The following is a 21922-nucleotide window of genomic DNA, read 5'->3' on the forward strand; positions in this document are numbered from 1 at the left end:
CTAGGTGGCACAGCGGTTAAGAATCCGCCTGCCAATGCAGGGGACATGGGTTCGAGCCCTGACCCAGGAAGATCCCACATGCCACGGAGCAATTAAGCCCATGCGCCACAACTATTGAGCCTGAGCTCTGGAGCCCGTGAGCCACAACTATTGAGCCCATGTGCCACAACTACTGAAGCCCACATGCCTAGAGCCAGTGCTCCACAACAAGAGAAGCCACCATAATGAGGAGACTGCACACCACAGTGATGAGTAGCCCCCACTCACAGCAATTAGAGAAAGCCCGGGTGCAGCAACAAAGACCCAACACAGCCAATAAATAAATTAATTAATTAAAATTTTTTCTAAAAATGGAAAGGTGGTTCCACATGGGTTTGGATGAGCACAGGCCCTGCGGGGCAAAGGAGACAGAACACAGGCTGCACCAACCCCACCGAGCACCATTCCTGTGCTCTGGAGCCATGAAAGAGGGGGGATTGTTTCCCTCCAAGGTAATGCCCTGGTGATGCTCATAGACCTGGATGTGCTTTCTACCTCCTCCGACTCCACTGGACCAGGACAGAAAACATTTAAGAGAATAAACTGTGAGAATACGCAGGGCTCCACACTGGCCGAAGAGGACCGAGACAACATCCCCATCACTGAAACCAACTCCAAGCAGGATCAGTGTGGCTGCCACCTGCCCGGGGGGTCCAACGACTCCCATTTCTGCAGACTTGTTTCTGACGCTGGTGGATCTCTTTCCCACCTTGTTCCTTATCTTTTCTAAGAAGTTACTACAGTTTCATTGATTAGGACAGCACTTCTGCTTAAATCAACAGGTTGGGGAATAAAGTGAGACCATCAATAATTAGGAGCAGAGCACATGGACACAAATCTGAATGCACTTCCAGTGAAATACAAGAAGCACATACCCCGAGCATTAGAATAAATAGCCCAAGAGGTACTGAGAAACCTAAGAGCTTCCATTCTACCACAAGGGGTTTTAAAAGCAATTCTTCAATCAAATGCTACCACATAGAAAATTCTTTTACAAAATTGTGTATTTAAAGTTACAGTACCAATATTAAGCCTCTGTTTAATGGGAAATATTTAGCTACAGCCTTGCATTAGATGCCCCTACAACTCCATTTTTTTTTAACCTTATAAAATGCCTGATTAGTCATTCATTCCAGAGGCATCAGCTGAGCTGGAACTGTGTTGGATGTTATGCAAAATGCTGGAGATACAAAGATGAATAAGATGCAGGTCTTCCCGGAAGGAACTTGTCATCTAGTGAGAAAACTGATGCACACTATATATCAGACTCTCATTTCCACGCTCACCACAGTGACGGAGAGACCCGCAGGGTACCAGGGGACCCCGAGGAGCAGCTTCCTGGGGAGATGTTATCTGTGCTGGCAAAGAGTTATGCAGGTGATACTGTAGGCAGAGAGCAGAGACAGGAAACAGGGTGGGGAAAGCACACACCCCAGGAAGATGGGAGTGACTCAGGTCATTTCAAGAGTAGTAAAGGGTGGGGACTTCCTAAGGGGGCACAGTGGTTAAGAATCTGCCTGCCAACACGGGTTCGATCCCTGCTTCAGGTAGATCCCACATACCTCGGAGCAACTAAGCCCGTGAGCCACAACTATTGAGCCCATGTGCTGCAACTATTGAAGCCCACCCTAGAGCCCATGGTCTGCAACAAGAGAGGCCACTGCGATGAGGAGCCTGTGCACCACAATGAAGAGTAGTCCCTGCTCCCCGCAACTAGAGAAAGCCCATGTGCGGCAACGAAGATCCAATGCAGCCAATATATAAATAAATAAATAAATAAATAAATAAGTTTATTTATTTATTTATTTATTTTATAAAAAAAGAGTAGTAAAGGGACTTCCCTGGCAGTCCAATGGTTGAGAATCTGCGCTTCCTATGCAGGGGGCAAAGGTTCGATCTGTGGTTGGGGAACTAAGATCCTATCATATGCCGTGCGGTGCGGCCGCACCCCAACCCCCCCACACCCCCCAAAAGAAAGAGCAGTGAAGATGAAGCTGAAAGATAGAGGCCAAGGGAAGGAATGCCTGTGGCTGTGACCCTGAATGCGGATTAGTCCAGCAGGCAGTGAGTTGTAGCACGTGATGAAGCCTGCCATGAAGATTTACTGCATGGAAGCCTGACTTCCGATCTGTGGGGTTGGGAGAGGCAAAACCCAGAGGCAATGACTCTTTCAAAATGTTTTCAGTGTCCAAGACCAATTCTGAACCATGTCTTCAAATAAAAACAGAACACCTTGGCTGTTTTGGTTTTTTTAGCCTAATTGTGCACCATCTGCTTACCCTCTCTGAAGCGCTGTGTCCCTCCCTCAGGTTACCTGTCACTCCTGCCCATCACCTGGTGCACAGGTGATGAGAGCATGCAGCAGCAGCAGGTGAGGAGACACCTGGACCGCAGGAGTGACTGCTGACTTATTCACGAGCCAAACCCAAATCCCAGCGTCTGGGAGTTCTTACCCCTCCCCTGGGGCTAAGTCATCCTCTGATGTCATCCCCCTTTGGCTCTGAACAAGCCGGATATTAGGGGGCAGGTTTACAGGTGTGGCCACCTGCCTGATGGTGCTGGGAGAGGAAAGTCCAGGGTGGGGGGTGGCGGGAGGGAGAGCCGAGATCTCCAAGTCTCTCCACCTGCTTCCGCCTGCTTTGAGTCAGATGCAAGGATACAAGTTTGGAGCACGGTGGGCAGCAATGCACAGGGCTCCACCACGGAAAAGAGTGACTCTTTGCAAGGTCCATGGGTTTATACACGTGGGCGATTTGTATTTTCTCAGGTTTAAGAGCTGTCAGTGTCTGGAGTTGCAGGGAGGGGAGCAAACAAACAAGAAGAAAAGGGAGGAGGAGAGGAAGTGGCGAGGTGGGGAAAGGAAGGAGGAGGTAGCCCGGGAGGAGGGCTTTTAGAGGCAGGAAGCACATGCAGTTTTTTTTAACCAGAAACATTTCTTGGGAATCAGGGGAGGGGCAGAGTTTCAGGTGTTTCCTGAACAGGAGGCCCTTGGAGCCACACGAGCGTCTGTGGAGCACCGTCTTCAATGCTCCCTTTTCTCAACCACGTACTTTAATCTGAGCCCAAAGATGCCATTTGCCTCCTGCCCCTCGAAACCCGCACGTCTTTCTCTATCCACGCTGCTCCATGTGAGACTGCTCTCACATCCTCAGTTCTTCCAGAGAAATCTGTGAACATTGCCAAAGCGTTCCCACAACCTGGGAAGCAGCCTCCATCAGTCAGTCCCCACCAAGCCACGCCCAGCTTTCAGTGCCACCCGAGTCCCAGGTGGGAAACGCCACCGCTTACCAACACCCACGGCTTTTCAGAGCGAATTAAGAAAATTGGCCTGTTGCACGTGGGCTCTTTTAAAAAAATGTATTTGAAAATGCAATGTTTTCATGACTACCTGTGTACCCCACACCACCAACCATAAGCCCTGCAGAGGTGGGCCCTAGGATCGCTGCGGCCACGCCAGGTGACAAACACGGGTCAGGCGCTTCATAAAACACCTGGAGAATGAATGAACGGACACACAGATGGGCCGCGGGTGAACACAAATATCCCAGAGCACAAACATGTACGCAACGTCCTGAGTGGAAATGAGGAACGTTTTATGTGAACAACCCCTTTTGTACAGCAAACCCCAGACGTGATAGGGTTCGGCATCCGATGCCCGTATAATTTCTAATGCAACAGATCCTGAGCTGCATTCTTTCTTCTCCGCCTCTGGCCTCTTTCCCCTTCCAGATAAACTGCTGCTTCCACAGCGGGTGGAATTGTTCTTATTGTGTTTGGATCCAAACCCATGTGAACATACAGCTGCACAGCCCCGGATGAGGCCTGGTCAGGCCAAGAAGCACAAGATGCTCCCGAGATCCCTGTGCAGACTGCCAGCTCCCCTGACCCAGGCTCCAGGTACCAGGGGGCCCTGGTGTCCTATGCGGAGGTAGCAGCCTATAAATCAGAGACCCTCTGTCCAAAGGCAGGGGCTCTCACACTGGAAGGGAAGCCAGAGAACACTCTGCACTAGTTTATTTTTCTGACAGAAGGCTCACGGATTCGACACACAAACCAGCTCTGCTACCCCGAAGCGCTTTCCATTAGTTCTGATGAACTGTTTCTCTTAAATACAAATCCTGGTGAAAGGGAGAGGGACACCAGCTCAAGGGATGTTGCTACTTTAAAAAACATTATAATGTATTTAAAATTCACTTGAAATCCATTTTGGTTTCTTGGTGAGAATGACTATGTCTATTGCTGTATATTTATGGGTTAATTTACTGAGCCTTTTCTGAGTATACAGGCAGGGGTCAGGGAGGTATTATAACTTGGTATATAAATTGGCAACTTTCAAAAACATTTAAAAAGCTTGACTTGTCTACGATTGTGTTAAGAAATTGTTTTGTGTGAGAGACAAGGCTTGAATAAGGTGAATGGCTGTCTTCGGCATTACCTTTTGGATACTGAATAATGAAAAGAAACGGAAAATAATAAATGTCAGATGTCTGACCTTAAGACCATAAAATAAGCATAGTGACACTTGTTTTGATGTCCTGCTGACTCTTAAAATCAAGTCAACGTCAACAAGGATGTATTAAGTAACCTTTATCTTCTAGGTACTTGTCTTAGGCCCTGGGAGACTGAGATAAAACATACAGTCTGCGGAAGAGTTTAGCTCTAGCTCCAAAGAGTTTAAATCACCTTTAAGATACTATCTGGTAATTTAATCTCGAAATGTGTCAGTTCTGTATATGCAGCACAAGCATCTTTAGGCAGGCCAGGACCGTGGGCAGCCTCAGGGCCGTAACTGGCACCAATGTGTGTGTGTGGGGGGGGGGGGGACAGGGGGCAGGGGAACCCACCCTCTCTCCTTCTGCTTCCTGGGAACATGTGGTCCAGTTATCCACGAGAACAAAAGGAAAAACCCTCACTGCCCTTCATGTGTCTCCTCCCATCTCCAAAAGGCAGCTCGCAGTTTATTCTCCTCTGCCTGGGCTTCCATCCGCAATGACCCCAACTTCCATGAAAGGCCGGCCCCTCACTGTCCCCGAAACCCTGCTCCCCTAGTGTTTCTCTAGCACAACCATCAGAACCCTGTCACGACAGGCATGTACACCTCCTGCCGCTCCCTTCACTGCCTAAATTGGCTAATTCTTATTTGTTCCAAAAGTTGTACCACCAAATATAGACAGACCTATTTTCCTGAAACCTAAATGTTTACAAGCTTCAAGGATGCCCTTTGACGCTGGTTTTATTTACCCACAAAAACAGGGTAGCTGCTTCTCCTGTGAGCTCAGACACTTAGAAACACCTAAAGGAGATCTTTAAGTCACAGACTAAGTCAGTGCAGGAAAGGTGTGGCTTACAAAGGCCACGGACGAGTAGGGTGACATGTGATGTCCAAGCTCAGGTGGGGCGTGAGAGTCACCCATGAGAAGTGAACTAAAGATGGACAGGCCAGAGGCTGCCCTGAACCTCTCATCAGAGACCCAAGAGGGAGGGCAAGCACATTTTACAGACAAAAGAAAGTGAGGACCACCAGCAGCAAAGGGGTGATGGAATCTTAAAAAAGAAGACAAGACTGAGAGTTTATGTGGAGAATCGCGAAGCAAAGTTACAGGGGAACGGTAGTTGTCAGGGTTCTCCAAAGAGACAGAACCGAAAGGATATAGATATAGTCTATGAAGAGGTTTATTACTGATATTAGGAACTGGCTTACATTATTATGGAGGCTGGAAGTCCCAAGCGGCCAGAGAGCTGGAGACCAAGCAGAGCTACTGGGCAGTTCTAGTCTGAGTCTGAAGGCCTGAGAAGCAGGGGGCCACAGGTGTAAGTTCTAGTTCAAAAGCCAGCAGGCTCAAGACCCACAATGAGCAGATGGTTCCGTCTGAGACCAGAGCCTGGAAAGGACTGCGTCCCAACTCCACGGTTGGGCAGGTGGGGGCCCCCTCCTGCTTAGGCTTTTATTCTATTCAGGTCTCCAGGTTACTGGATGAGGCCCCAGGCTGGGAAGGGCACTCAGGCTACTGATTAAAATGTTAATTGCACTGAAAAACAGCCTCACGGACACACCCAGAAATTACATTTATGGGCACCCGGTAGCCCAGTGAGGTTGACACAAAAGTAACAAGAGCTAACACTGAAATCCACCAGTCAGGACAAGAGAGGCTGTTCACTTAACTCACCCCAAAGTCACGATGCCAGCTCAGTCCCTGGAAGACCGGGCTCTCGGTTACTAGAGAAGGGCCGTGCTTTTAGTTCAAGGTGGTCATCTTCAGGAAGTGACCGCTCAGTATAAGGCCACATGACCAATGTGCCTCTGATAAAACTGGCATAAAAAAACCACCCAGGAAGTATCCAATGTCTCTTTCTGCTCAGGGGAGCTCAGAGAACCGAGTTATCTCCTGGCGCTGAGTCAGAGCAGCGTAGGCAAGCTACCTGCCTGCTCCAGCCCCTGCTGATAAGAGGCTGGGGAACCGGCCCTGGGGACCGGACAGGAAGAGAACCCAGGCCTCCTGAGCCCAGTCTGATTTTTTTCAATATCCTGCTGGGCCCTTTTGTCTGCAATTTAGATTCTTTTCAGCACTGGAAGTGGTTTAACAACAACCTTGGGTGAAAGTATGTAGCCTAAGGCCTCACTGAAATGTTCAGGTGGCAACATCACCCCCACGCCCCCACCCCACCCCCCCATGCCCCATAGCTTAGTGGTTAGAACTCAGGCTTTCAAGTTAAGCTGTCTGGGGTCAGTTCTCAGGGCCACCATTTTCTAAGCTGGGAAACCTTGAGAAAAGTTACCTCGATCTCTGTGCTTCAGTGTATCTGTAAAAACGAGGGTAATATCCAATTTGTATACACTGCTTCTGACGTGCAGGCTTTATGACAGCCCTGAAAATAAGCCACCATCCTATCTGTGTTTTCCAGCCGTAGAAACTGAGGCACCCAGAGATTAGGTGACCTGGCCAAGGCTGCAGAGCTCAGGGCTGATGGACAGGAATGTGAGCTCAGGCAGCCTAGCTCCAGTCCAAGCACATGGGCTACCTGCCACACCTGCCTCGTGGCACATTTGTACCTGAGCCTACCCCGCCATGCCTGGCACGGCCTGGTGGGTGGGAAGCCAACACAGCCCTCTGAACATGAAGCTGTGCAGAGGCACTGAAGCACACCAGGATAATAAACACTGTGGAAACCCCATTCTATACGTGAACTGATAACCCTTAAAGACTCAGGGCGAAAAATACTGTGAGAAAATTCATATAGACGCACAATGAAATGTTCTTCATTGTTTGCTTTTATAGGAGTTTAACAGCCTAGGAATTCCTGTACTTCTCAGACTCACCTCAAATGTTTTTTAGTGGAGATCACCTTCAGGATACCAAAGCCTCCTCCCTCTAATGTATTTTTACAAAACACACACAAGCGGGGTTAGTGCCAAAGGGGTGGGAAGTATTTGACTTGGTTCTGAACACAGTTTTCCCGGTTATGAGCCCCAGCTATGTTTTATTGTGATTTAAGTGCCCTAGTGCAGCTCATTTAACCCCGTTAGACTAGTCCCAACAGAAACCCAAACGGAGATCTGAAAGTTAAGACAACTGATTCTTCATTTATCAATAAATCGAAACATTTAACACTCTCTTCCTTCAGTTTCAGGTATGCTAAGGTATCACACCAGTGCAGTTTAAGATTACTACTGTTTTCCTTTAAAACAAGCCCATTTTTTTTTAACCCTGGTGGTTCAGTTTAATTTCCCCACAGGTCCATGCCCGAGGCCACGGGCAAGCTCCACTCCTTCCTACTGCAGGAAAAAGCCTGGGCGTCCAGCGCACCGGGACCACCGGCTTGGTGACCCTCCTCCCTCCGGGATGAGGCGGGGGCGGGGTCCCTCGCACCTAGGGTACCACCGGGATGTCCCCGTGGCCCAGCTCCCCTGTTCCCATGTCCCCCCACTGCCCGCCCCCCTCCCCACGGCCCCCCGGTTCCCCTGTCCCCGAGTCTCCCCCCGCCCAGCTTCCCTGTCCCCGGGTCCCCCACTGCCCCCGGCCCCCTTGTCCCCTTCCTCCATCCCCAGCCCCCTTGTCCCCAGGTAGCCCTCCACCCAGGCTCCCCTGTCCTCAGGTCTTCCTCCGCCCCCGGCCCCCTTGTCCCCAGGTCTTCCTCCGCCCCCGGCCCCCCTGTCCCCCGTCCCCCACCGCCGGCCCCTTGTCCCTGGCCGGGCTGGAGCGCACTCACCGCGCGGCGGCTCGCGGGCGGCGGACGCGGATGGCAGCGGAGGTCCGGGCGGCTGGGCCCGGGGCGAGGCGCGCCCCGCCCGGAGAACCCCGCGTGTCATTTGACCAAATAAGGAGACGCTCGCTGGGAGGCGCGGGCGGCGCGGCCGCGCGGGCGGGCGCCCCTGGACTGCGGGGCGGCGCTGGGGACCCCGGCCCTTTGTCTGCCGCGGGCGTTTCTTCCGTCCTCCGGCGTCGCGGGTGCGGGTCCCGCGGCTCTCGCCGGGTCCCGGGCGCGCGGCGGCCTGGCGGGGGAGGGGGGGGGGGCGCGCGGCGGAGGGGCGGCCACTTACCGGGTCCGGAGGAGCGGGAGGCGCGCCGGGGACCGGGGTGGGGGGGCTTCTCTCCGCGGCCCCTGCGGCCCCTCTGCCACCAAGTGAGCCGGCCGGTGGTAGGAAGAATGGGGAAGGCCGGGTCTTTGTCCCGCTGGGGAGGGGAGGGGAAGGACCAGTCCCCCACACTCCAGGCCGGAGGGCTCCTTGGACCTTCCGAGGTCCCCTCCGAGCCAGGAGGACCCAGTTAAGGTGGAGAAAGCACCTCCCACACCAGAGCCCAGGGCCCCGAGCCCGGCCCAGGGGGACAGAGGCACCGCCCGCCGCGGAGAGGGCGCGGCGGCCCAGCCGGGGACAGGGCGCGTTGGGATGGAAACGTTCTCCGCGTGCAGTCGGGGCGCAAGGTGGGCAGATGGAGGCAAAGGCAAAGCAGAGGGACCGTGGGCAGGCGTGTTGCGTTTAGCATCAGTGGGCCTCGGAGAAGGGAGATGGCTTTCCCTTGTTTGATGCTCTGTGTCTCGTGATGTGTTAGCGGCTCCCCAGGGCCTCCATCACGGAATCACAGGACCTGAGTGCCATCCTATTAGCTACCACATACTGAGATGTAGTTCTACAGGGCACCTCATTTGATCCTTGCCCCCTTAAGGTAAGGGTTAATACCCCGTTTCATGGTGAAGAAATTTCAGCTGAAAGAGGTTTGCTCAAGGCCTCCTGAGCAATAATTATGGCAGCTGCGATCTGACTTGGAGTCTATCAAGGCAAAGCCCTGTATCTCACAGCAGAGGAGATGCCCTGTCGTCCCATCAGTCACTCCAGGGCCACCGGGGGACTGAGACTCGCCCCAGACCTGAGCCCCCAGAACTCTCCCTCCCCCTGCTTCCTCCCTGAACCTCCCAGCTTCTCACCAAGAACGGAAGTGGGCTCTGGACCTACTGATTTCCCACTGACAGTCAAAGCAGGCCCTATCTTGACATCCAGAGCAAACTGTATAGAAAATCCTTTCCTTCTGACAGTTACCTAGGTATGTTGTCTTTTTAATTGCAAATTGCAAAATGATCTCCTAGGTCTCAAATGATGAGCCTAAAGCTTTGGTTTGTAAAAGCAAGTTGAAAAAATAATGAAACATTAATTTCTCTTTTTTTTTGAAACAATTTCTGCATTTATCTTTTTTCCGCTTTCTCATGGCTTACTTGATTTTTTTTTATTTTATTTTTTAGCTCTCTCCGTTGGATGTTTAATTAATTTTTTTAAATGTCCTTTTTAATTGATATAGGTATTTAGTTCTATAAATTTTCTTCTAATAACTACTTTAGTTATGCCACACAGATTCTGATATGTTGTAGTTTCTTGATTATTATTTTAAGAAATTCTGCAATTTAATTGTGTATATTTCCTTTGACCTAAAGGATAGAGGAACATATTAAATGACCCTATGGAGATGCAATCAGCAAAATCCAGGCTCTAGAAGCAAATTCACTCAGTTTCTACAGTAATATCACTCAGGAAAAAGAAAAAGAGAAGAAGAAAGAAAGAAAGGAGAGATGGTGGAAGAAATCAGTAGATTAAAAAAGACTTAACCAACTGCCATGAATGGATGGACCTTACTTAGATTCTGATCAAAGAACAAACTATTGGAAAAATAAGTTTTCATGAGACAATCTTGGGAAAGGTGACACTAACAAATGATGATGTTATAAATTAATTATAATTTGTAAATGTAAATAAATTAACGTTTATTTTAAGTATGAAATTACACACACATACACATATTTTTAAAACACTTTTCAGAAATAATACCAAAAATTTACCAATGGAAAAACATTATGTCTGGGGTTGTTTCAAAATAATTTGGGCTGAAGGGAATATATATATGAAGTAGTATCAACCATAGATTAATAGCAACCGTTGAAAGGTGGTGGGGGGGTGTGTGTGTGTAGAAGTTCATTATACTGGTCTCTTTACTGAATGCTTGAAATATTCAGTAATGACGAAAATTTTAATTATAGATGCACATATCATTTGCCCTTAACCCAGCATTTCCCCTTAAAGGAAATTATCTTACAGGTGGACTTGCTCATGTGTAAATTCATATACATACAAGAGTAGTCATTGTAGAATTGTTTGTAATAGCAAAATATTGGACCATGTTCTGTGTTCATCCACAGGGCCTAATTAAACATCACATGGTACATTTTAGAATTATTTCTATATGAAGCTGTTAGAAAGAACAGGGAACTATAGTTATTGATTTGGCACTTCGTAAATAGTAACCAACCATTCGTGTTAATAAGGAAAGGAAGGGGGAAGACGATATATACAGATAATAGTGGTTGCCTCTGGGGAGATCTGGGTGGCTGGGGGTCAGGAGTAGAAGGGAGACTGATTTTTACTATAAATCCTTTGGGTTTTTTTGAAATTTTGTGCTATACATATAGTTCCTTCAAAAATAAAAGTTTTAAAAGTTAAAACCACACCTGTTCCTTCTTTAAGAAAAATGGGAAAAAATTTGTTAAACTGAGTTTTTAGAAAGTCAAGGTGGTTTGCTAGAAAACAAATAGAAGGAGAGATGCATTCTGAACTTAATAACATTTGTACTTTTCTGAACAATTTTAACCAAAGAACAAACTACTAAGAAAAATTTTCACTAGGCATTCTGGGAAAATACATTTTGTAAAGTTCTATCTTGTACATCATTGTATAGTTGTCTCTTTGTATGCGAGGGGGATTGGTTCTGGGACCCCTGAGTATACCAAAATCCAAGGATGCTAAATAAAGTGCCTTACATAAAAGGGTGTAGTATTTGTATATAACTTTTCTGTATATTTTAAATTATCTCTAGATTACTTATAATACATAAACTACGTAAATAGTTTTAAATACTATGTAAATAGTTGCCAGCCTGGCAAATTCAAGTTTCGCTTTGGGGAACTTTCTAGAATTTTTTTTTTTTTTAATATTTTCCATGCGAGGTTGGTTGAATTTTCAGATGCTAAACCTGCTGATATAGAGAGTCAACTATATTCTCAGGACCTAACTATAGTGCGTGGCACATAGTATGTGCTTATTAAATATAGAACTGAAATGAATGGATAAATCACATAAGAATTGCTTAATATGTGACGACTCTCATTTCATAATTGATTATTTCATAGTATAGGAAATGGAATAGTACAGAAAATGGAACTCTATCTGCAGCAATATAGCTGATCTCTGGAAGCAGGTCTGGATTTGAATCCCTGTCCTAACTGTGACTAGCTCCGTGGCCCTGGGGCAACCACAAAACCTCCCCAACCCTCAGTTTGCTCATACGTAAAACAGGCTGATGACATATCATTTGCAAAATTGTTGGGAAGATCCTTTGACATGATGCATATAAACCACTTTACCACTAGTACACACTTGGCACCTAGGAGGCCCTCAGTAAATATTAGCTTTTATTCCGTGGGTAAAGGAGAGAGTAATCCAGCATAAGAAGGAAATGTGAAGATGTTTAAATGGTAAAAACTTGTTTTTAATTATAAGATAAATAAGTCCTGGAACTGTAATATACAGCATGGTGACAATAGTTAACAGTACTGTATGATATACTTGAAAGTTGCTAAAAGAGATCTTAAAAGTTCTGTTTAGGGACTTCCCTAAGAGTCCAGTGGTTAGGACTTCACCTTCCAGTGTAGGGGACGGGTTTGATCCCTGGTTGGGGAGCCAAGATCCCACATGCCTCGAGGCCAAAAACCCAAAACATAAAACAGAAGCAATATTGTAACAATCTCAGTAGACTTTCAATATGGTCCACATCAAAAAAAATCTTTAAAAAAAAAGTTCCATTTACAAGAAAAAATGTGAGTGATGGATGTTAACTAAACTTGTTGTGGTCATCACTTCACAATATATACATATCTCAAATCATGCTGCATACCTGAAAGTCACATAATGTTATATGTCATACCTCAACAAAGAAAAAGCAGGAAACAGACAATTCTCACGAGAAGGAAGGATTATGGTTTAGATCCTACTCTAAAGATGAAAGATTGTCTTTTTGAGAGAAAAATTCTCTGCTATAGATAAAAGTCTAGTTCATCAAAGGAAAAAAATTAAGACATGGTATTTCCTGGGAGAGGGATCCAATGGCAATGCTGATAGGTTATCCAAGTTCTTCTCTGGTTTCTTTCAATTCTGAAATTCCTGCAGCAGCCCACACCGCCCTAATACCTCCTTCCCCTCTCCTTGGTGGTTTCAGGGAGAGGCTCAGCAAGGAACAGGAAAGAAAGGGAAGGCTTCATGGGCTAGGCCAGTGGTCCTCCAAGTGACCCGGAATCAGAAGCATAGGATCACTGGAAATGTGGCAGAAGAAAACGTTCTCAGGCCGGCTCTGCGTTTGAACAAGCCCTCCAGGTAATGCTGATGACTGATAGTGCTTAGAGGTGAAACACCCTCCAGACACTCCATCTCTGAACTCTGTAATTTACCAGAAACTTCTATGGGGGCGGGAACAGAGTAGACTAATCACAGATCAGGCCCAGGGACTCAGATCCCACTGCAAGTGTCACTTAGGCCATCGGGCACGTCTCGTGAGGGAGGCACAGGGTCGAAACCTTACAGGGCAAGAAGTTCCAGACATATCTCAGTGATACAGATGCTGAAACTGAACTCTCTCCTCCCAGCCCTGAGAGGAGGGCCAACTTCCAGGAGTATGAGCCTGACACAGGCCTGTGTGTGGGGGTGGGGGCCCCCCCCATGGGTACCAGGGCCCCTCACCACCACCAGGAGGAGAGGATTGGTTACCCTAACCCACTATCTCAACGGAGATCTTCAGAACACTTTTCTCCCATTGAAGAGAGGATTTCTCACTGGCAGTTAGTTCAGCCCACTCCAACCCTGGGCAGGAAGCTGGTGGATGATTTGCCCCTGATTCAGAGGTAATCATCCGTAATTGCCTCGTGCTTGGAGAGGGAGGGAGTGTCTCAGATCATAAAGGCTGGCGGTGCTCCCAGGAGGGGAGGGGAGGGAAGGGGGCTCAGGATTCCTGTGCTCCCTTTTCCTGAAAGCACAGGAGACCCTCTATGGGAGCTGGCCCGCAGGCAGGGTGTTTAGGGGAGCAAACAGAAAAAACTTGGTTTGGTTACAAAGGCTCGATCGCTCGCTGGCTCATGAAAGACCCAAATGTTGTTTCTGTGCCTGCAGACATTCAGGAAAAGCTCAGCCCTCACAGAAGACAAGCCCTGCCCCTGCCCTTCCCTCCTCTCCCCCTGCCGCACGCTCTGGTTAGGGGGGGAAGATGCTTCGCTCCTCCTTTAGATGAAGAGTTTCCACATCCCATTTCTTCGTGCTCCCTTTTCCATACACTGACTTATTGGGTGTGAACAGTCAGTATGTAAAGGCTCCAAACACGTCTGACTTGGAGCCAAATCCACAAGCAGCTCCAGGATCCCGGACTTTGCCATTGTTGGTTGGTTCCTGCGTATCTGAGCATCTGACACAAATTTCCAGGGTGCCTTTGCTAACTCAGTAGGAAAGGTTCTGTCCAGCGGCTTAACGTCCAATGAAAGGCAGCTGTTCCCACCGCAGCTCCTTTGGATCTGTTTCAGATCAGGAAATGCTGAGCTATTTCAGATGAAACTAATTCTACTGTGGGCCCAGAAAAACCCTGCTTCTTGCTTTTTCTTTGGGATCATTTGGTGTCTGATGCTAGTCCTTTTCTGTAGCAATCCATTCTCTTCTCCGCTTGCCAGTAGTTGGTTTATAATTTTTTTTCCACTGTGAGTTAGTCCAAAGTCCATTATTTAATTTATTTTATTTTACTTTATTCTATTCTGTTTTATTTTTTGGCCACACCGCACAGCATGTGGAATCTTAGTTCCCCCACCAGGGATCGAGTCCACACCCCATGCATTGGAAGCGTGGATTCTTAACCACTGGACCACCAGGGAAGTCCCCAAAATCCATTTAAAGGACATATAATGTCCCAGGTCTGTGCAAACCTCGCAAAATCTAGTTTTAAAGGAATCTTTTTTGGGTCCCTTAAACACCTGAAGCACCTCTACTTGCAGCCTCTGACAATCCTTCCTGGCATCCCATAGGGGAGTTTTGCATGCCTCACTTGTTTCTCAGAATGTTGATTCTAACCCACACTGAAATCGCAGTTACTCTTTGTGAAGTTACTTTATGAGTCAGTGCTGCAACTTTAACATGCCAACATCTCTCTTCCCGGCCACCAAAGTCCTTTTGTACTATGTCTGCCTAGATCAGGGTCATTAACAAAAATCCTGGTGGTCCAGCCAGGAAGAGCCTGGGTGCCAGGCCTTAGGAGGGGGACGGGGCAGGGCTCCAGGTCAGGAGCTCTGATGGAGCAGTGTGGCCACAGGTAACAGACACCCTCAACCTCACCTGACCTGTGAGACAAAGGATGTACCACCTGACTTCTGACCTTCAAGGGCTAATTATCTAGTTTTTCTTCAGCTCATTTTTATGGCTAATCAATAATTGAAAGCTCTCTGGAATGTCTCCTGGGGGTAGTTCTTCACTATGGTGCAGATTTCTGTGGGATGAAGAACTGTATTTTAAGTTGATCTATGTTCCTCTAAAAAACAGGTGAAGGACTGTCTTCCACTTATTTCAGAAAGTGCTTTGACACTGGACCCAAGAGTCGTGGCAGAGCTTCCTGGAACAGGCAAGCGTCTTTCTACATCATTGCAACAGCAGACTGTTCAAAAACCAGGAAGAGCTTCTCTAAAATGTCTGATCTTCAGCCTCTCCTGGCAGTACTCTTTGTCCCCCAAAACTTCTTTTAAAATTCTGGGCCGTCCTCACTGCACACATATTTTTGGAAACTTCTGCACAGTTAGATGCTGAGCAATTACTCTCTAATCACAATGGATTATTCACGTGCCTCCCACAGGGGCAAGTTACTGTCAGATGTCCAAATGTTCATCTCTCTGTCCTGGGATTCAAGGTGCTTTCCCCTCCTTCCCTCCCTCCCTCCCTCCCTCCCTCCCTTCCTCCCTTTCTCCCTTCCTTTCCTTCTTCCTTCCTTCTTTTCTTTCTTTCCCCTTCTTTTCAACAGTTTGCAATTTTCTTTTCACCTGGCAGGTGGTGTCACCATAACCCGGCCCCCTGATCTTGTTAACCTTCTGTGGACTCAGCTCTCCCTTCCCCCCTTTTTCGTGGCATGTCTATTTCCCTACATCGATGTTGCTCCCTTGAGTCCCCAGGGCTTGCTAAAAGCAGTTGAAGGAAACACTTGAGAGGCTTCCTTTTTCTAAGCACATGTTTGGAAAGTTATCAGGTCAGGAGCATGGGACTGAGACCCTCTGCGAGGAGGTCTCTGAGATCCCACCCACAGGTCCCCCTGCAGCCTGGGAGGACTCCTGGAAGTCTTCTCCTCACCCTGCTCTGTCTGGCAAACTCCTGTGTATCCTTTAAAACCCAGATAAAGTATCTGGCCTACTGAGGATGTGTGGGGTGCCATTGGTAGCCTCATTTTCATCATTCCACACGGCCTCATCTTTTCTTCATTTATAACAACAAAGGAGAGACTGTGAGCTTATTATGGGCCTGGATGGGAACATTCATTTCTATATTTCAATATTTGCTGAATTCACTTCAGTTTTCCTGAAAATGCCCAAAATAACAAAGGGCTGCCACACACAGCCTCCTATGGGCCTCTTTGCAGCAAACAAATCAGGGCCATGGTCCCTTTGGGCAGCTCAATTTTCAGGATTTAGTGTGAGATACACCTTGCAGACAACTTGAATTAAGCAAAGCAGAAGGGCCCAGCCTTCCAGATGGCCACGCGGGGACCCATAATTGCTCTTCCTGAGTTACCTAGAGGAAGCCCAGGGGTGTAGCATCTGGAGGTACAGGAGGACACTGAAAAGGAGGCTACAGGGGTCAGTGTGTCTGCTCTGGGGTTGGTACTGCTCTTCCCTGGGGAGGGAGGGCTGTCCCTCCTGACCTGCTCCTGCCCCCTCTCCCCCATTGGCCTTATCTGTTTCTTGAAATAATCCTTGGGGCATTTTGATTTCCTATCAAATACTTTCAGCAAATTCCATTTATACAAACGGGAACACACAAAACAAATTCTCCCTCCCACAGAAATCAGCCAGGTCCCCTCCTCTAACTGTACAAGCCTGGGTTGCAGGCTGTCTGTGGGAACATCTTGCAACGGGTGGCCTATTTAGCGACAAGGCCTCTGCTGGAGCTTTGGAGCAGGGCCCCCACCCTGGAAGAGCGCCTTTGATGAACAGGCTGGGGACTCGGGCCCAGAGAGGACCATGCAGTTCACTTCCAGCCAGCGGCCTGTTTTCAGGCGGAATCACTCAGAAAGAAAACCTCTGTATTTTCTTCATTCACTCATCTCGTTGATGTATAAACACTCCCAAAGGTGGACCAGAGTGATAAACTGGGACTCTCCTTGACCGTGGACAGCCACACCCACAGAGGCGACCACGGGGGCTCAGCAGGCGGTCTGAGAGCCTTTCCCGACTGGGACTGGGACCAGCACCATTCACTGGCAGAGTGACAGCCTGCGTTTACGAGACGGACACCCTCTACAGCCAGCTGGGGCCGCAGAGAGAATTGACTTATTCCGGACAGGTCTCTCTTGCTCACGGGCAAATGGCATACACAGACAGAGGACAGGTCTCCTTGCTCGAGCAGAACTAATTGGGCGGAGTGTCCGTGGACATCAGCTTGACATCCCTGATCCATCATCACTGTTCGACACGTTTTCTTTTCTTTCTTCCTTTCTCCCTTTCTCTTTCTTTCCTCTTTCTTCCTTCCTTTCTTTCTTCCTTCTTTTCTTCCTTCCTTCTTTCCTTTCTTCCTTCCTTCTTGTCTTCCTTCCTTCTTTCCTTCCTTCCTTCCTTCTTGTCTTCCTTCCTTCCTTTCTTCCTTCCTTCTTGTCTTCCCTCCTTCTTTCCTTCCTTCCTTCCTTCCTTCCTTCCTTCCTTCCTTCCTTCCTTCCTTTTTTTTGACTGCTGATGTGGTGGCATATCTTGCAGAGGAAGGTGAGGTGGGCGCTGAGTTAGACTTAGGGTCTGGGGAGAGTCCTGTCTTCCCCTTTCTGCTTGGAACCCCAGGAGGAGAGGCAGTGTGAGGCAGGCCCTGCATCCACGGTGGTGCAGGGGGAGCAGAGCGCGGGTGGGAGCCCGCAGCAGATGCCGTGACGGTGGGGCCCCTCCGGTGGGGCCAGAAAACAGCTGGAGGTGGTGGCAGGAAAGGCTTTGGGACATAGTGAAGGGGCCGCAGAGACCTCCTGGGAAGGATGCACAAAGGGGCGCTGTCGGCAGGAAAGACAGACAGATGGAAGTGAGGGAAGGTAGGAAGGAAGTTGGTGAGAGCAGGTGAGAGCAGGTGAGAGGGCGCTTCGGCTGGGGAAGCTGGAGGAGGCTACTTTGGCTGCTTAATTGACGCGGCCAAATAAGGTTCACCAGAGATGCCTGGAAGTAGGGCTGGTTTCTGCAGACGATGCTGAAGTTACCCCCAAATCTCCCCACACCCTAGCTTCACACTTAGCTCCAGCCATCCCAAGCGAGACCAGGGCACTGTAAGCCCAGCAAGACAGCAGCCAAGGGAAGGGGAAGGCGACCTGCCAGCTTGGGTTGGGCAAGTCCTGGTGAATTTTACATCTTTGTTGCATGGAGTGGTGAATGCAGCTGTGCGCAAGACTAACCAGATTAGATCACACTAGGTCTGCTCTTTCGTAGACCTGTTTAGGATGCTAATAAATCATGTGATATTAGTGTCTAAATGCCTATCAAGGCTCTTTGTTCCAGAAAGAGGATGCAGAGAGGGGATAAAAATTTCACTCTGCAGTATCTCAGCTCCGTTCTGGCCTCCCCTGGAGTCTGGAGCCGCCTGGAAGAGCCCGGGCCGTGCTTTTCCCCGGAGCAGGTAACACAGCGCGGCTCGCGGGTCCTCCCCAGAGGCTCTGACTGGAGGACAAGCCGACTCCTGCCGGGTTCCTGTCTCGGGCTGAGGCCAAGTTAACCCTGGGGGAAGGGACATTCCACGGTGAGGAGGAACACCCAGTGGTTACCCGGCTGGGGTGGGGATCCCGGACTACCCTCTGCCCCCAGTGGAGCTGGAAGCAGAGTCTGTGATTTGGGGGGAGGCCGGACTACCGAGGGCAGGAGAGCAGGAGGGCGGCAGGAGAGTTTTGTCCCCACTGTGGAAGCAACTTGCCAGCTGGAAGGAGACCCAGGGTAGCTTTAGGGCAAATCCTTCACCTTCTAGCATCCCAGCCTATCTGCCTCCTTTCACGGGGTACTTACGGCAAGTGGGCATCTGCCCCAGTAAGGAAAATAACCCCGAATAACTACAGAATGAATGATTTTCTCCTCTCAGTATCTGGAGGGTCCAGGGCCGGTCTCAGCAGATGGAGAGGACAGGGTTAAGCCGAATGTTCGTCTGCATGAGTCCACGGCTGGGCCACGGGCACATTAAGTGAGCGTCTCTGGTAGGCCAGTCCCCAGCAGACGCTGTTCTCAACTTCGGTAAACTACCTGCCAGCAGATGTGTGAGGGCAAAGCCTTTTGAAGTGTGTTCTAACTGCTAATCTCTGGGAGATGTCATGTATTACTCTGCAAGTTCATGCTGGTGTCTGAAACCAACACTTTGGATGGTCTTACTCAGACCAGGAGGCTTTCTTGGCACCGGAACCCGGAGGCACGAGTGTGGGATGCACATCTTCTTGTGTCGACTTGTGTTTCCGTGACGCTGGCATCCACATAGTTAGAAAGAAATGCTGAGAGGCTCAGGTGAGGAGCAGTGAAATGAGTGATCCTTTCAGATAGAAGTTCACAGTGCTACAAAACTGAAGGCAGGAGGCAAGCATTCATAGGAGGTGATAGAAACACGCTTGATTATTTCAGGAAGCGACACACTGCACGTTAAATCAATCTCAGGTAAGATGTCATGTGACCAGTACGTAGAAGGGTTTTATTTTAATATGTCCAAGTTCCACTTCATCATTTACACAACGTTCACCATTTTGGCCTTGGACCTATGGCTTGTTTATCAAGTCCTCATGAAACATAAAGGGCAAGGCGGGGTGGGGGGGGGGACAAGCAGTAATGTGAACCAACATGAAGGAATTCCAGATGAGCTTCTAGGGGCACACGCGTGCACGTCAGCATCGTCACTGCAGATTCTTAAATTCATTCGCTTCCGTCAACAAGACTGAGCCTGAAGTGAAGGCAGTCCGACACCCAATGTATCTTAAACCGTAGACAAAATTAAAGGGTGTTAGCATAATTTCCTGGTGTTACCTGTAAGTTAAACTTTAAAAGTGTAACTTTTAAAAATAAACACAAATTATCAGTCTAGAAAGAGTATCATCAAAGATCAATGCCGTCACATTTAGAGCAAGTTTTTAAAGAAAACGAAGCATCGCGTGCAACATTTCTTTCTCCATAATTCGTCCTGAGCACACCTTAATAGCCCTTGTCTCTTCTTCCTGGCTTGAGTTAGAATCTTTTCCCCCCTGCTCACGCAGAATTCTAATCTTGGAAATGAAAAAGTTGTGAACGATCCTGGAACTTGGCGCTGTTCTGATATTAAAAGCTCAGATGACATCCTTCTCAGAGCGATTGGACTAAGGAGGGTGGACAAGAGGAAGTTTTCGGGCAGGAACTTGCTGTGTGCTGAGTGAGTCACCCTCGCCAAGCCACTAAGATGAATACATCTCAGGCCAGGGCTCCCAGAGCTTAAAGTCCAGTGCAACCGGAAGGGAGGTTGCCAGCTTGGTAAAGATGAAATCCCAATACCATCCGCTCAGGGCTAAGATGTAGAAAGTGTATCCCATCCCTGGTTATATATTCAAAAGAGTTGAAAACAGAGTCTCAGAGAAACATTTGCATCTGCATGTTTATAGCAGTGTAATTCACCACAGCCAAGAGGTGGAAGCAGAGCAAGTATTCATCAGCAGATGAACAGATAAACAAAATAGGGTCTACACAAATGGTGGAAGACTATTCAGTCTTAAAAAGGAAGGGAATCCTGGTCATCACAGGCTCCGACACAGATGAACCTTGAGGATATTATGCTGAGTGAAATAAGCCAGTCACAAAATGCATGATTCCAACTATATGAGGAATCTAGAGAGGTCAGATTTATAGAGACAGAAAGTAGAAAGGTGAGGGCCACGGGGTGGGAAGAAAAGGGAGCAGGGAGTTGCTGTATAGAGTTTCAGTTTTGCAAGAAGAAACTGTTCTGCAGAGCTATTGTACAACAGTGAATATACATAACACCACTGAACTGTACGTTTATAAACAAAGATGGTTAAAAAAATTACAGAAAAGTACATGCGTAGAAGGTGATGGAACCACAAGAAAAGCACTTAGCCCAACCCGAGGGTCTGTGATGGTCAATTTTGTGTGTCAAGTTGGCGGGGCCGCGAGGTACCCAGATGTTTGGTTAAACATTGTTCTGGGGACTTTTGTGAGGGTGTTTTTGGGTGCGCTTAGCATGTGAATCTGTAAAGTAAAGCAGATGGCCCTCCTTAATGGAGGTAGAGCCCATCCAATCCACTGAAGGTCTGTAGAGAACAAAAAGGTTGACCCTGCCCTGCATAAGAGAGAATTCTTTCTGCGTGATGACCTTCAAGCTGGGACATCAGTATTTTTCCTGCTTTTGGACTAGAACTGAAAGATGGCCTCTCCTGGGGGTCTAGCTTGCCAAGCTTGGGACTTCTCTGTCTCCATAATCACACGGGCCAATTTTTTATAATAAATCCCTGGAGATTTATTTCCAGAGAAAACTGACTGACTGACTGAGACAGGGTGCTGGGAAGGATTCTGGAAAGGATGTCATTGGATCAGAGCCTTGCCAGACAGCCACGAGGTGGCCAGCTGGCTGACATGAATGGGGCACCGAGGCCCCCGTGGCACGTCAAGCATTAGCAGAGCCAGGGATGAGGGTGGGGGGTGCAGCCGGGCCATGGAGAACCTCATGTGCCCTGTCAGGGAGCTTTATCCTGTAGGCTAGCATCTCCCAGGCATGTCTGCAGATAGCAGTGTGTAACAGGGCCTCACACAAGACACCAGTGAGAGAGCCTGCAAGGCTGAGGTCAGAGAGGGTGGGTCATTCCCGGGTTAAACAAATTCATAGGTTTCTTTACTGCAGGATTTTTCAGAGCCTTTAATGAGCTGGTGTGCAGCACAGATCTTCAGGAGAGGATGTTGGATTTTAACATGGACCCCTCCCCTTGTCTACTTCTGATTCCTATTAAGATGGGAAAGGAAGCCAATGTCCAGAGGGTGCAGCTAGGAGACTGGAGGCCTTTGAAGGGGACCTGTTGTTTGTTCTCGCTCCCCCCTGCTGCAGCAGGGGCCCCAGTAAAACCTTGCCTGAATTTCTTGTCTGGGC

General features: G+C 48.5%; 1 protein-coding gene across 3 annotated transcripts in view; it reads right to left on the reverse strand.

Moving 5' to 3' along the window:
• The window catches only part of FHL2 (four and a half LIM domains 2), a 31527-nt gene extending 22817 nt beyond the window's left edge, over nucleotides 1-8710 (reverse strand). For 2 of the 3 annotated variants that reach the window (XM_057742504.1, XM_057742502.1), the window contains exon 1: nucleotides 8579-8710. The gene's annotated coding sequence lies outside the window, so the exon portion shown is untranslated. Of the gene's footprint in view, nucleotides 1-8247; nucleotides 8493-8578 lie in introns of those variants that run through there. The other variant, XM_057742503.1, reaches the window with a different exon arrangement.
• Between the last annotated feature and the right edge of the window lie 13212 nt (nucleotides 8711-21922).

The sequence above is a fragment of the Hippopotamus amphibius genome, chromosome 7, assembly GCF_030028045.1.
Source record: "Hippopotamus amphibius kiboko isolate mHipAmp2 chromosome 7, mHipAmp2.hap2, whole genome shotgun sequence".
Taxonomy (NCBI): Eukaryota; Metazoa; Chordata; class Mammalia; order Artiodactyla; family Hippopotamidae; genus Hippopotamus; species Hippopotamus amphibius.